Raw genomic sequence first — 12,871 nt, 5'->3', positions numbered from 1 at the left:
GACTCTTAAACAAGGGGAGATAATTAGGAAAATAGAAACAAACGTACTGGTTGCTAAAAAATCTTCTCAAGAACCACTGGGCAGATTATCACCAGACTTATATAAAAGGATGAGGATATGTTGTAGATTAAAATTTGCACGGGGAATCGCCATGGGGCATGGTCTCAAGGTCATTTCAAAGTTGACCAAAAATTACATTTTATTAAAATGTTGATATTTTGCTTACTATAAGGACTAGGATCATCAAATTTGTCAAATGATGCATCTAAGGACCTCGTATCATGTTGACTCAAAAGGAGGTTACAGTGACCTACTTTTTAAATTTTGCACCCATTCTTTTTCAAAATGATTTAGAGGCATATTTTGAAGAATTTAAGGCCTATGATCATCAAACTTTGTCAGGTGATGTATCTTGATCCTCGGAGTACACCAACTAAAAAGTAGGTCACTTTGACCTACTTTTTGAATTTTATGGCTAATCTTTTTCAAAAAATTCAAGTCATTAATTTGAAAACCGAGGGTTTAGAATCATCAAATCTTATAAGATGATGCATCTTGGGGCCATAAAACATATTTATTAAAAAGTAGGTCACAGTGACCTACTTTTTGAACTTTGCAGGCATTCAAGTTCAAAGCGTTTTAGAGGTATAATTTGGACATTTTAAGACCTATGATCATAAAACTTTGTAGGTTGATGCATCTTGGGTCCTTGAAAAATCTTGGGTCCCTGAAAAGCGTCAACTGAAAAGTAGGTAACCGTGACCTACTTTTGAAATTTTATGGCTATATTTAAATATTTAGGGTACTATTTGGCTTAGAGTCATCAAACTTTGTCAGTTGATGCATCTTGGGTCTTCGGAGTAGGTCGACTGAAAAGTAGGTCACCATGACCTACTTTTAAAATTTATGGCTTTAATTAAATATTTCAGGTACTAATTGGCTTAAATCATTAAACTTTGTCAGTTGATGCATCGTGGGTCTTCGGAGTAGGTCAACTGAAAAGTAGGTAACCGTGACCTAGTTTTGAAAATTTATGGCTTTAATTAAACATTTCAGGTACTAATTGGCTTAGAATCATCAAAATTTGTCAGTTGATGTATCTTGGGTCCTCGGAGTAGGTTGACTGAAAAGTAGGTCACCATGACCTACTTTTTTCCAATTTTTATGGCTATAATGAAATATTTCAGGTACAAATTAGCTAAGAATCATCATACTTTGTCAGTTGATGTATCTTGGGTCCACGGAGTAAGTTGACTGAAATGTAGGTCACTGTGACCTACTTTTGAAACTTTATTGCTTTATTTAAATTTTTTAGGTACTAATTGGCTTAGAATCACCAAACTCTGTCAGTTGATGCATCTTGTTTTCTCGGAGTAGGTTGACTGAAAAGGAGGTCACTGTGACCTATTTTTGAAATTTTATGGCTTTATTTAAATATATCAGGTACTTACTGGCTTAGAATCATCAAACTTTGTCAGTAAATGCATCTTTGGTCCTCAAAGTACTTTCAATAAATAGTATAGCATATGTGATATTTTTCATATATTCTGAAAAGTAGGTCACTGTGACCTACTTTTGAAATTTATTTTTATAATTTTAAAAGTATTTTAGGTACTAATTGGCTTAGAATCATCTTGGGTTTTCAGAGTGTTTCATCTAAAATATAGGCCATGATGACATACCTTTGAAATTTCAAGGCTTTATCTAAATATACAGGATACTTAGAGGCTTCTAATAGAAGTGATAGGTTGTACAGTTTATCAGAAGAGCGATTCAAGGTCCTTTGGCCTCTTGTTCCGTTTTTCTCGATCATGACAAGGAGCACATGGCGGATGTGACCAGTAAGCAGGTGATGCCCACTCCTCCGTGGCACCTGATCCCACTTCTGATGTTTTTGGAGGTCCGTTTTTGCTCTGCTCCCAATTTGTACTGTTTAAATGGACTTTGAGCTTGAATACTGTTTATTATCTCCATATTTCATAGGTATATATGTAACGTGTCGAGCGGAATGTTAGCTTCTATCGGGGGTCGTACCTTGTCATTTCAAGGTTTTGGGGATGACTTCGATATAACAATTTTTCTTAATAAATGATTGGCAAATGATTGACAACAAAGGCCTGCAAATATATACAAATAATATGGCCTAACCTTATCTAGGTTAATAATCACGACAATATGAAATAGGTAATCAACTAGTTACAAATGATTGTGTAAATGCAGTGGGTAAACTATCAGCCTTACACTGGCCAACCTCGGACTGACGCTTGTGCTGCAGCCTTATTCAGGACACAGTCAGTACAAGCGACAGCCCTTCAACTGCTGTGCACACTGCTAGCCTTATTCAGGCAGACACACTGCACACAACAGCCTGGTCGCCAGACAGGTCAACAAGACGAATTACAGGTGGCTAACCTCCCTTTCTGGTTAGCCTCTGAGTGGCTTGCCACTCCAAAACACAACAGCCTTTTAATAACTATCCTTTCTTTTCTCAAAATGACAACCTCTCCTGTAAGCTGACTTTATCGTCTCACTTACAAGTACCGCTGTTCACACACGTCTTGTACTTCGCACAGCTTGCACTGGAAAGGACTGTCTGTACCGGGATTCAGCCTTTATATACCTTTTAACACGGAAGTTTACATCTGCAACATTATAGCTAAACCCGAATGGTCATACTATAAATTTCCGGAATATTACATATACATTTCTGACTTAAATGGTATAGTACAAAGTGTGTTTATTACAAACCAATATAACCTCCATAATCTGAGTAAATAAACCTCCATAATCTGTCTGTCAATTTGTCCACAAAAAAATTAAACCTGTTACAACCTTTGAATGGTTGGTGGTAGGGCTTTCATATTTCATATGTGTAGTCCTTGTGACGAATTTTCTATGGGCATCAACATTTTTACCTTGTGACCTTGACCTTAATGTTTATTTATTTTCATATTGCCTGCAGAACAGAGCAACACTTTACCTGATGATTGTGTGTCTGTTTGTCTGTCCATCCATCTGTCACACCTTATATCCTGAGAACTGTAAGAGGTATGGATTTGATATTTTGGTCATGTATTGCTTGGCACTATGGACTTTGTAAAATTTCATGGTTACTGACCTGCTGACTTTTCAACTTGACCTTTGACCTAGTTTTCAAAATAGTTCATATTCCTGATATACAGCATATTTTTGGACATTTTAGAGGCAAGTCTATGAGGCGCCGTTTTGGTATTTACTGCCAAAAAGTGATATCACCTATTCGAATAGGTGATATCACCTATTCAATTGGTGATATCACCTATTCGAATAAGTGATATCACCTATTCAGCTTCTGAATAGGTGATATCACCTATTCGAATAGGTGATATCACCTATTCGAATAAGTGATATCACCTATTCGAATAGGTGATATCACCTATTCGATTTGAATTGGTGATATCACCTATTCGAATAGGTGATATCACTTATTCGAATAGGTGATATCACTTATTCGAATAGGTGATATCACTTATTCGAATAGGTGATATCACTTATTCCTTTTGAATAGGTGATATCACTTATTCGAATAGGTGATATCACCTATTCAAATCAAATAGGTGATATCACCTATTCGAATAGGTGATATCACCTATTCGAATAGGTGATATCACTTAATCATTTTGAATAGGTGATATCACTTATTCGAATAGGTGATATCACCTATTCAAATTATTTATGAAATAACAACTGCTCCCAAGACTATAGCTTTAATTCTCATTTACTTTCACTTTCGTTTTATAACTTACCATTCTTGCAGACAATAGATTACAGCTTCGCATTTAGTTTTAAGCACCCCAGTAGAATTTGTTGTTTGTTTTGCTCACAAATTATATTTATTACACTTATCTATCATGTATACTATAGGAAAATTCAAAGGGTCTGTAAGTCTCGTTGACTTTCACTTTCGTTTTATAACTCCCGGGTACCTGAGCGTTCTTGGAGACAATGGATTACTTAAGTTGTAAGCATCGCAGTGGAATTATTAAACTTGCAGTTTGTTTTGATCCCCGATTGTTGCAAAGAAGAGGAGAAAGTGGATTGATAGATGCAGGTAAATAGCGTTTAATTGCTTTATTTTTTCATTACATAACGTAAACACAAGCTATTCCGAGGGGGCCAAGATTAGCCAACATACTTAAGCAAAAAGGGAAAATTAAATCGTTTTTTTTCTAAAATCGTCTGTATTCAAAAGGTACGCTTATCTACAGATTGGTTTCATAAATTTAAAGCATTGACTTAGCTTACAGTGGTATAATTTGGAGTATTGGACAGGTATACATGAGTTTGGGATATTGAATGCGATGTCATTGAAAGCAAATAAAAAAATAGATGTACCCAAATGCATCGACCATGGGAATACAAAGTTGAATACCACGTCTATAACATATGATCTTTGTAGAAAACACATTTTTTTTTTTTTAATTACAACAATAAAAATGGTCAGCTCATTCTGTAGGCTATTAAGCTACCCTGTCTATTCGGAAATAAAAATGGTCACAAACACTCAAAAAATAATCATTTTTTATTCTACAAAGAAGAAGGCATTTTTCATTTACACATACAAACTGGATTAACCGCCAAGTTTCATGACCCCCCCCCCCCCCCTTGCCAATACTCCTACAATTATGAGACAGACTTTTTTTTCTTGAAATAGGCATTTTTCTCCATTTGTCATTATATATTACAGGGCTGCACAAGGTACTGAAAAAGGGACAGTGCTTTGAGTGAATGTGTTATCCATGTATCTGCAAATGAAGCAGATCCCCCAGTTATTATACTCATGATGAGTGTGACAACTTCCAACTTCCAAGTTGTTAATGACGGAACTCCATTTAAATCAGGTACAAGTTAAAGTTTAGGCTGCACAGTTCTTTTTTACAATATCAAAACTTAATAATTCAGGATGAAGTTCACACAAGCTCACATTCCATGGTTACTTACAGCACCATTATGCTAGATAAATTTGTTATGATACACTTTCATGTTAAATAGTCAAATTTGATTGGTTTAAAAAAATTTGTTAACAAGTACTATTACCATACTGTATGCCAAACATTACATCCCAATGGTTGAAAATGCATGACTACAGGTAACAGTATATACAGTAATAAAAAATGTTAACTGTGCAGAATGTTTGCACATTCGTTTCACCTTGATGTTTTCTTTAAAATGCATTTTATGACAAGAAAAATATTACCTGTTTATTTTGGGTGATGTAAAATTCTTACCCCTTAAAAACCATTGCTGACCGAGGCGAGGTCAGCGATGGTTTTTGTGGTATAACAATTTCACGTTATCCTACTAAACATGTAATATTTTTATGTTATGTGTACTTCTATTTGTAAATGTTAATGACTGTGAAAAACATAAATATTTATTAATTAGTAAAATCAATTTAATACACTATAAATACACAAAAGGACAAATTTGTACATAATTCTCTATGATTAGGTTAATTAGTTTATATAAAGGATGTAAATGGGCATGATATATCATTGTTAATATTCAAGAAAGTGTTAACTGTTTTTCTTGTAGATGCTCCTTTCCATCTGATGTTTTCCAGGTTTTTGTGAAAAGTTTTCTTAAAAATGGCACCATTCAACCACAAATACTATGCCAGTGGAACTGTGATATCAATCAACTGCTTATGACACTGTTAATTGGCAGAGAAATTATTTTTTTTTTATTTCAAACATTTTATGCCTGCAAATTGGTACATGTACTTCATGAAATGCTTGAAGGATGCTAAAGGCTACTGAAATTCCAAGCCAGATGAAATTCAAAAGGATTGATACAAAAGTCATTTGAAGTTTTCTATTCTTAGTGATGAGTGTTTTTCAGGATGCCCTCTGATATCATAGCTACAACTGGTCACTGTCCTTTGTTAGTTACACATGCAGACATCTTATTAAGGCAGTGATATAAGTAGCTCGAAGTGGATGCTTTATTGTTTTCCTCAGATTTATAACCTGGATTGATCTCTGATACAGTAATTTAAAGCCATGTCTTTTCACTGTCACAAAGTACTGAAATAAAAATAATTTTGATTAAAATATTTTCTTTAATTCATATCATTAAATTTTTAAGCTACAGAAATTCAAATTAATTACCTATTAGTAAATAGATATCTTTAATTGATTAGCAAGCCTTTGCATTGTCAGATCCTTTTCTGAAAGGACCATTTACCTTTAACAATGTCAGGACAGGTGAGGCAACTGGCTGGTCTTCATGCTGGAAGTGTGTGTTAACTCTGTAATCTTTTTAAACAAAACCATCCAGTGATGTCCTAAGATTGCCAGATGAGCAGACATATACCTGTATTTAAGAAAGATTCTGTAACATGACATAGAATTTTTGCACAGCTTGACACACAACTGATGGTAACTTAGGTGCCTGCAAAATAATAAATCTGGCACATATTTATTTGATACAAATCAGAACAAAATTTGTTCTTTTACAGAACAAATTATTTTCATTATAAAGAAAAGAGAAATGCATATGTACTGTGTTAATACATATAACCTGTATTATTGGATATTTTCACCCCATTCTAATTTTTAAAATATTCACTCTTTCACCCTTGAAAACAATTTTGCCCTTTTCAAATTTGATCAGACACATTTGTGTTTAAAAGATATATGCTGCCTTCTTCGAATTTGTCCCGTTTTAAATTCACCTACTTGTAAGGAGGGCAGAATGAGAAAAATAAAACTGGGGCGAAAAATTTCCAGAACAAAGTACCATTACTTGCCTGCCTGTTGTACTATAACTCCTCCAGCCTTACAATATTCTATAATCATTGCTTTCATGCGATACCCCCCAGTGGATTGATGGTCTCTTTTCCAAATTATATGCACTTTCTAAAAAGAATGAATTTGTCAATTTATAAAATTTAGTATTACAAGTTAATAAAGACAGTAAAACAATGTTATCAACATTTATATGCAAATGAACCTCTGTATAAATCACTAATAAATGACTGACAACTTGTATGGAATATATCGAATACCCTTAATTTTGCATTTGGAAACTCAGCATTAAGGCCAAACAAAAAAATATGTGTGGTTCCGGTTACACCTCCAAAAAAATAGGGTAGGTAGGGATTTTTTTTTTTTTTTTTTTTTTTTGTACAAAATGATTTTCTAAATTTTTCTAAATAATACCTATTTCTTTTCGTTAGCATAAGTGAACTATTTTTTGTGCAGATTGTTAGATATGTTTTCTCTTAAGCATATGGATTAGATATGTGCTTTAATGTGTGAATAAAATGTCTTGGGTATTTAAACAGTTGTTTGCTGATTCTATTCATTCGAGTTCATACTCATCTAGAAAATACAATGTTTGAAGAAAATCAGCATGAGCAAATTGAATTATTTAACAGTTATTTGGATATTATATTTTCTTTTTTTAGAATGTTAAGTGTTTACGAAGATGATATGTGCTATCCTTGTTTTTAAAGGATGATATTAATTTCAGAATTGTATATTATAAGTAAAATTAATGGATATCTTAAGCATTATACATTAAATCTTAAATATAGATCATGATTTCTCTACCGGAATCTGCTGCGGAAGTCTTTATACAGGTATATAAAATCTAAAATTGTACATTATAGAATGCAAAAAAACAGAAATATTTTGTGAAGAGCTGAGTATATAACTCATAACTAATAAATGTTTTGTTTATTTTGAATTCAGTCTTTTCCAACTATGGTTCAGAAAAGAAATGTTTTATTTGTGGATGAACAGAGTGAAGGAGAAAATAAGTGGCATTTCGATGTGGCGTTAAAAATACTAGTCAACATTGGCAGGGGGCACCCTAGTTATGAATATGAAACAAATATTTTTAAATCAAAAATAATGAAAACACAATCTTTTCTTTTTGTAAAAAATAAAGTCCAAAGTGAACATCCTTTTTTTAAAATCAGTGTTTATAAATGAAATTAATTAATTACTTTTATCCAGAACAGTTCTTATTTTACTTAATAATAAATTCTGAACTATAAACTAGAAAACAGACTTGAGAGTTCTGCTAAGAGCTGTCGGAGGAAAAGAATGTGACACCTACACTTTGTACAGTAATGTTTAAAACAAAATAAATCACCTAAGCAAGATGACATAGAATCATTCAAATTTGTCAGAATTACAAATATTTAATATTATTAAAATTTTAAATCCTATCATGAAACCTTTTTGCCTCATTGAAGACTTCATACTTCCAAGCTCATTTCTCATATATATTGGTGTTTTGCAAGTTGACTTTATTCATGTAAAATCAGCAGTCTTCTTTTTCACTTTTCCTCATGAACTGTTTTTTTTTTCTACTTTCGGTTTAAAAGAAATGATCCTGATATAAATTAGTTAATAGTTTACAAGTTAATCTATCTTACACATTGGGCTAATTCTTGCGTAATCAATGCAATCAAATAAATGTTTTCTCATGTTATCTTCCCCCTAACTCCAAAAAACATTACCTGGCCAGCTGCCTGTGTGCTTTCAAGCGAGAAGTGATTTCCTATCCTGACTTCACACCTTTGCGTGCATTAAATAATAAAGGGGCTAATCAGCATGCACTTGTTATAAACCAGCTGTAAACAGAGCAACTAACTGAATCTCGCCACTCTTGGGCATATTTATTTAATTTTGGCAACCAAAAAACAAACAAACAAAAAAACATGGCGCTGGAAAATGGTATACTGCCACGCCATGCTAGCTTGCTTTAGATTTAACACCATCAAACACTTGCACTACGTGTTGAAACCATTTTTGCATGGAGGCCGCCATTGCTGGAACTAAAACTAATACCGAAGTGGATGACGGAAATCGCGGAAAATTCCGGAAAATAAATATGAATATTGCCGAAAAAAAGTTTAGGGTTGGGGATCTAAAATAGGGACGGTCAGGTAATGGGAACCACACATATTTTTTTATTTGGCCTAATAATATTCCATACATGATTGAGCTGTCACCTGATGAACCTTTAATTCTTTTCTATTTTTATTTTTATATGCTTTATATGTATATGAATTATAAGAGTAAATGTAAGTCCAAAAACTTATTTTGTGACATCAATTTCATACCTGTATTTGAGTTGCCTTTTTGAGGATATACCGGGTAGATTATTCAAAGTCGATGTACATGTAGTCTTAGATGCTGCAGTTCTCTTGTACTTTAGCTATAAAATAAATCTTAATGTATACAATTGTGTAAGATGAAAGAATATTACAAACACTGCATGAAACAGACCAAAACTTTAACCAAAATATCCTCTATAATATGCTCTCTAAACTGAAGAATATGGTCATATAATTGCAGTCATATGAATTTTGTTCAATGATAAATGCAGAGAGAATTTGCAGAATATATAAAGAAAGTCTTATCGTTGGGATTGGGAAATAAGCAGGTCTAGTACAATCTCTTAATTTAGCTATATAGCTTGAAATAGCTATTTAGCTTTATTAAGCTATTCAAAATAGCTTGATTTAGCTATGTATATGCAGTTTTTCACAAAAATTATTTTGGTAAGAAATACTGACAAAAAGTTGCATGTATTTGACTATTGAAATTCATATATGTGCTATGGGCTATCGAAACAACAAGCAAAATCAAAGATAGCTCCAACTTTGCAACTTTTGATTACTTTTAAGCAAAAGATAAATTTCTATTATTTGAGTAACTGTCCACTACCTTGTGTGCATTGAGGCATGGATAAGTATGATTGCTTCTCATTGAATGTACTGAATTAATCAATTATCTTGTTGACCATAATTGCATGGCCTCCTTTATAAATTCATTGAAGAAGTAACTTATCAATTGCATATGTAGCCCAAAAACTCTTAGAACTTTGAGTACAAAGTCTCTTTTGTTTCTATTTTCCTAATTATCTCCCCTTGTTTAAGGGTCACAACCCTAGTTTTAGTGTAAACGGAAGCTCTTGGCCCAAGGATACCCTGTGACAAATTTGACAATAATTGGCCAAAGGGTTCTTGAGTTATGGCCCATATTCTAAAAAGTTTACGCACACCGCACAAATGGCCATAGCATTAGCTCTTTGGGCCTTTGGCTCAGAAGAGCTTAAAAAATGAACCTCTTACATTGATTTTTGGTCAATATTTTTTACAGTTTTTTGTATAGTTTTTTGATGAACAATATGTACAGTATTTTCACCCAAATTCCTGTATTTTGAGGACTGCTGTACAGTATTTGGGCCTAAAAATTATCACATGTATGATGTATGCAAGGAGATTTTAATGAGTGAGTTTTAAATGCATCAATTTCAGATGAGTTCAAGGACTTGAAGGTTGAGTATCATCACTGCACCAAGGTGCGACTTTTTGTGCATGCTGAGAAAAGTATAAATTTAAGAAAAAGTGTGATAAAATAGCTAAATTAAGCTATTCTGAACAGCTTAATAAAGCTATATATATAGTAAAATCAAAAGATTCACAGTACTGGACCTGATAAGTGCTTTCAAACATTGAATACTTAAAAAACTAGACCTACTGACATGCAACAGCTAAATTTTTGTTGATAAATGAAGCGTATTCTGAACAAATTATTTACCCAAACAAAGGTGATGCTGTCACAAGATGACGTTCGTACCCATCTGACACTTACACTACTCCTCCTTAATCAGCTGGTAATAACATCATTATCCTCGAATTCAAGAAAAATCTGTTAATAAATTAGTTGGAATGATGATAACAAAACTATTCTAATCAGATACAAATGTATAATATAAGACTTCTATTTCACCCAACAATACCCAAGAAGCAGGTGACATTCTCTGACTTGTTTACCTGTACTTCGATCGAAATTCTCCTCCTACTTGCTCGCACCCAAGCTTTTATGACCCTCAATTTATCCATCGTAAGTCGGAGAATCCTTCGGCTTTGTACAACTGCTTAAACTTTCCTTATACGCTTTGTGTAAACCATAAACATGCATAACCCAATACACATCTCCATGTGTGAGGTACCTGGAACTTAATATTATCGAAAAATCTCGCGAGTCACGTGACGAGACTTACAGACCCTAACGCAGCCCGAATTTGCTTGGTTCCAATGAAAATCTAGATAATCTTGAGGAAGGGAGCATTCATTATTTGTTGTTGTAAGAAATGCGAATAGGTGATATCACCTATTCGAATAGGTGATATCACTCATTCAAATTGAATAGGTGATATCACTTATTCGAATAGGTGATATCACTTATTCGAATAGGTGATATCACCTATTCAGCACGAATAGGTGATATCACCTATTCGAATAGGTGATATCACCTATTCATTTCGAATAGGTGATATCACCTATTCGAATAAGTGATAACACCCATTCGAATAAGTGATATCACCTATTCGAATAGGTGATATCACCTATTCGAATAGGTGATATCACCTATTCAATTTGAATGAGTGATATCACCTATTCGAATAGGTGATATCACCTATTCGAATAGGTGATATCACTTATTCGAATAGGTGATATCACTTTTTGGCAGTAAATACCAAAACGGCGCCTCATACAAGTCTGTGCTATTTAGCATATGCACTGTTTGTCTTAAGACATAACAAATACCAGTGTTAAAGTTCACTTGACCTTTGACCTACTTTTCAAAAGTACTCCAAATGGTTATTTTATCTTATTATCTTCTGAATTTTGAGACACAGGGCATAGCTAACTATCATGTATATTACATGTTTATGAGCTCATAACATTGTATTTTTAAAGTGTATGATATAAAGTTAACACACAAACTGAAATGCTATGAAAATACATTGGGATCAGCATCAAAATGGATTGTACTCTAGTCTACCACTGTCTTCAAATAACATAGTAGACCAATAATTGCAGTAAAGACAGACTGAAATCTCTTTCCAATTAATGAAGGTCGAATTAAACATGCAAAAATAAAATATGTATATTTTAAACAATTATTTCTAATAATTTCTATTTCATTATTCATTTTAGCTTTGAGGAATCATATTTGTATTTGATTGTTCTATCACAGTTTTAATATCCCTGGATACTTTTTTCTTTCCAGGCAAATGCATGGACTGTAATACTAGTATGCAAATAAATAGCTGCCCACTCTTTAAATCTTTAATGATGCTATAGCAGGTGACACATGCATTCCATGGAACACTCTTGTTGAACAACTTTTATAACCACCTTTGACTTTGGCCATATCTTCTAAATGGTTGGTGGTAGGGTTTCCATACTTCACATGTGTATTCCTTGTGATGAAACCTTTCTTTGAGTACAAACATTTTTTTTTAAATTTTACCTCTTGTCCTTGACCTTTGAGTTTCAGTTACTTTTTAAAAAAGTTTAACCTTGCCCTTAACTTTTGAACCGTTTGTACATTGTAATAGGTCTTCCATATTTCATATGTATATTCCTGTGATAAGACCTTTCTTAGGATACCAACATTTTGACCTCTTTACCTTTGCGATTCACCTACTTTTAACAAAAATTTAACTTTGACCATGAGCTGTCATACTGTGATATAAATGTTTCATAAATACATCTTTTGTAAAGAAATACAGATATTGCATATGGTACATGTGTAGAGAACAAATAATGGAGTTAATCTTGTTTTTCTTAGCATGAGAGTAGAATCAATTGATTTCACAGCAAAATTCACATGGAATTCTTTAATGCATGTATTTTTAAAACTTAACTTACAATTCTCAGTAAAATAATATCAATTTGATTTGCTACTTTGTTGTCCTTGGTAACAAAATAAACCTTAATTATAAAACAGGAATTCAATGCATATGTGATTAATAATAGACGATTCTGCTTTCACCATCTAAATAACAAATTCACATA

The 12,871-nt window shown here is 33.1% G+C and overlaps 3 long non-coding RNA genes across 3 annotated transcripts; 1 reads left to right on the top strand and 2 right to left on the bottom strand.

Annotated features, from left to right (window-relative positions):
- Nucleotides 1-4,015: 4,015 nt before the first annotated feature.
- Nucleotides 4,016-6,124, top strand: LOC133191980 (uncharacterized). Its single transcript, XR_009721767.1, has 3 exons — nucleotides 4,016-4,090; nucleotides 4,727-4,880; nucleotides 5,575-6,124. It is a non-coding gene; the product is annotated as an uncharacterized LOC133191980 (long non-coding RNA).
- LOC133191979 (uncharacterized) lies at nucleotides 5,413-6,354 on the bottom strand. The gene is made up of 2 exons (XR_009721766.1): nucleotides 6,226-6,354; nucleotides 5,413-6,065 (listed from the first exon to the last, which is right to left on the bottom strand). It is a non-coding gene; the product is annotated as an uncharacterized LOC133191979 (long non-coding RNA).
- Nucleotides 6,355-6,793: 439 nt separating this feature from the next.
- On the bottom strand, nucleotides 6,794-11,207 carry LOC133192612 (uncharacterized). The gene is made up of 4 exons (XR_009721837.1): nucleotides 10,838-11,207; nucleotides 10,602-10,712; nucleotides 9,119-9,213; nucleotides 6,794-6,899 (listed from the first exon to the last, which is right to left on the bottom strand). It is a non-coding gene; the product is annotated as an uncharacterized LOC133192612 (long non-coding RNA).
- Nucleotides 11,208-12,871: the final 1,664 nt, after the last annotated feature.

Source organism: Saccostrea echinata, unplaced genomic scaffold (genome assembly GCF_033153115.1).
Source record: "Saccostrea echinata isolate AGI-Se365-2 ecotype Australia unplaced genomic scaffold, CSIRO_AGI_Sech_v1 ptg000025l, whole genome shotgun sequence".
In the NCBI taxonomy this organism is placed as follows: domain Eukaryota; kingdom Metazoa; phylum Mollusca; class Bivalvia; order Ostreida; family Ostreidae; genus Saccostrea; species Saccostrea echinata.
The sequence above is the reverse complement of the archived record's forward strand: the minus strand, read 5'-3'. Positions and strand labels throughout refer to the sequence as shown.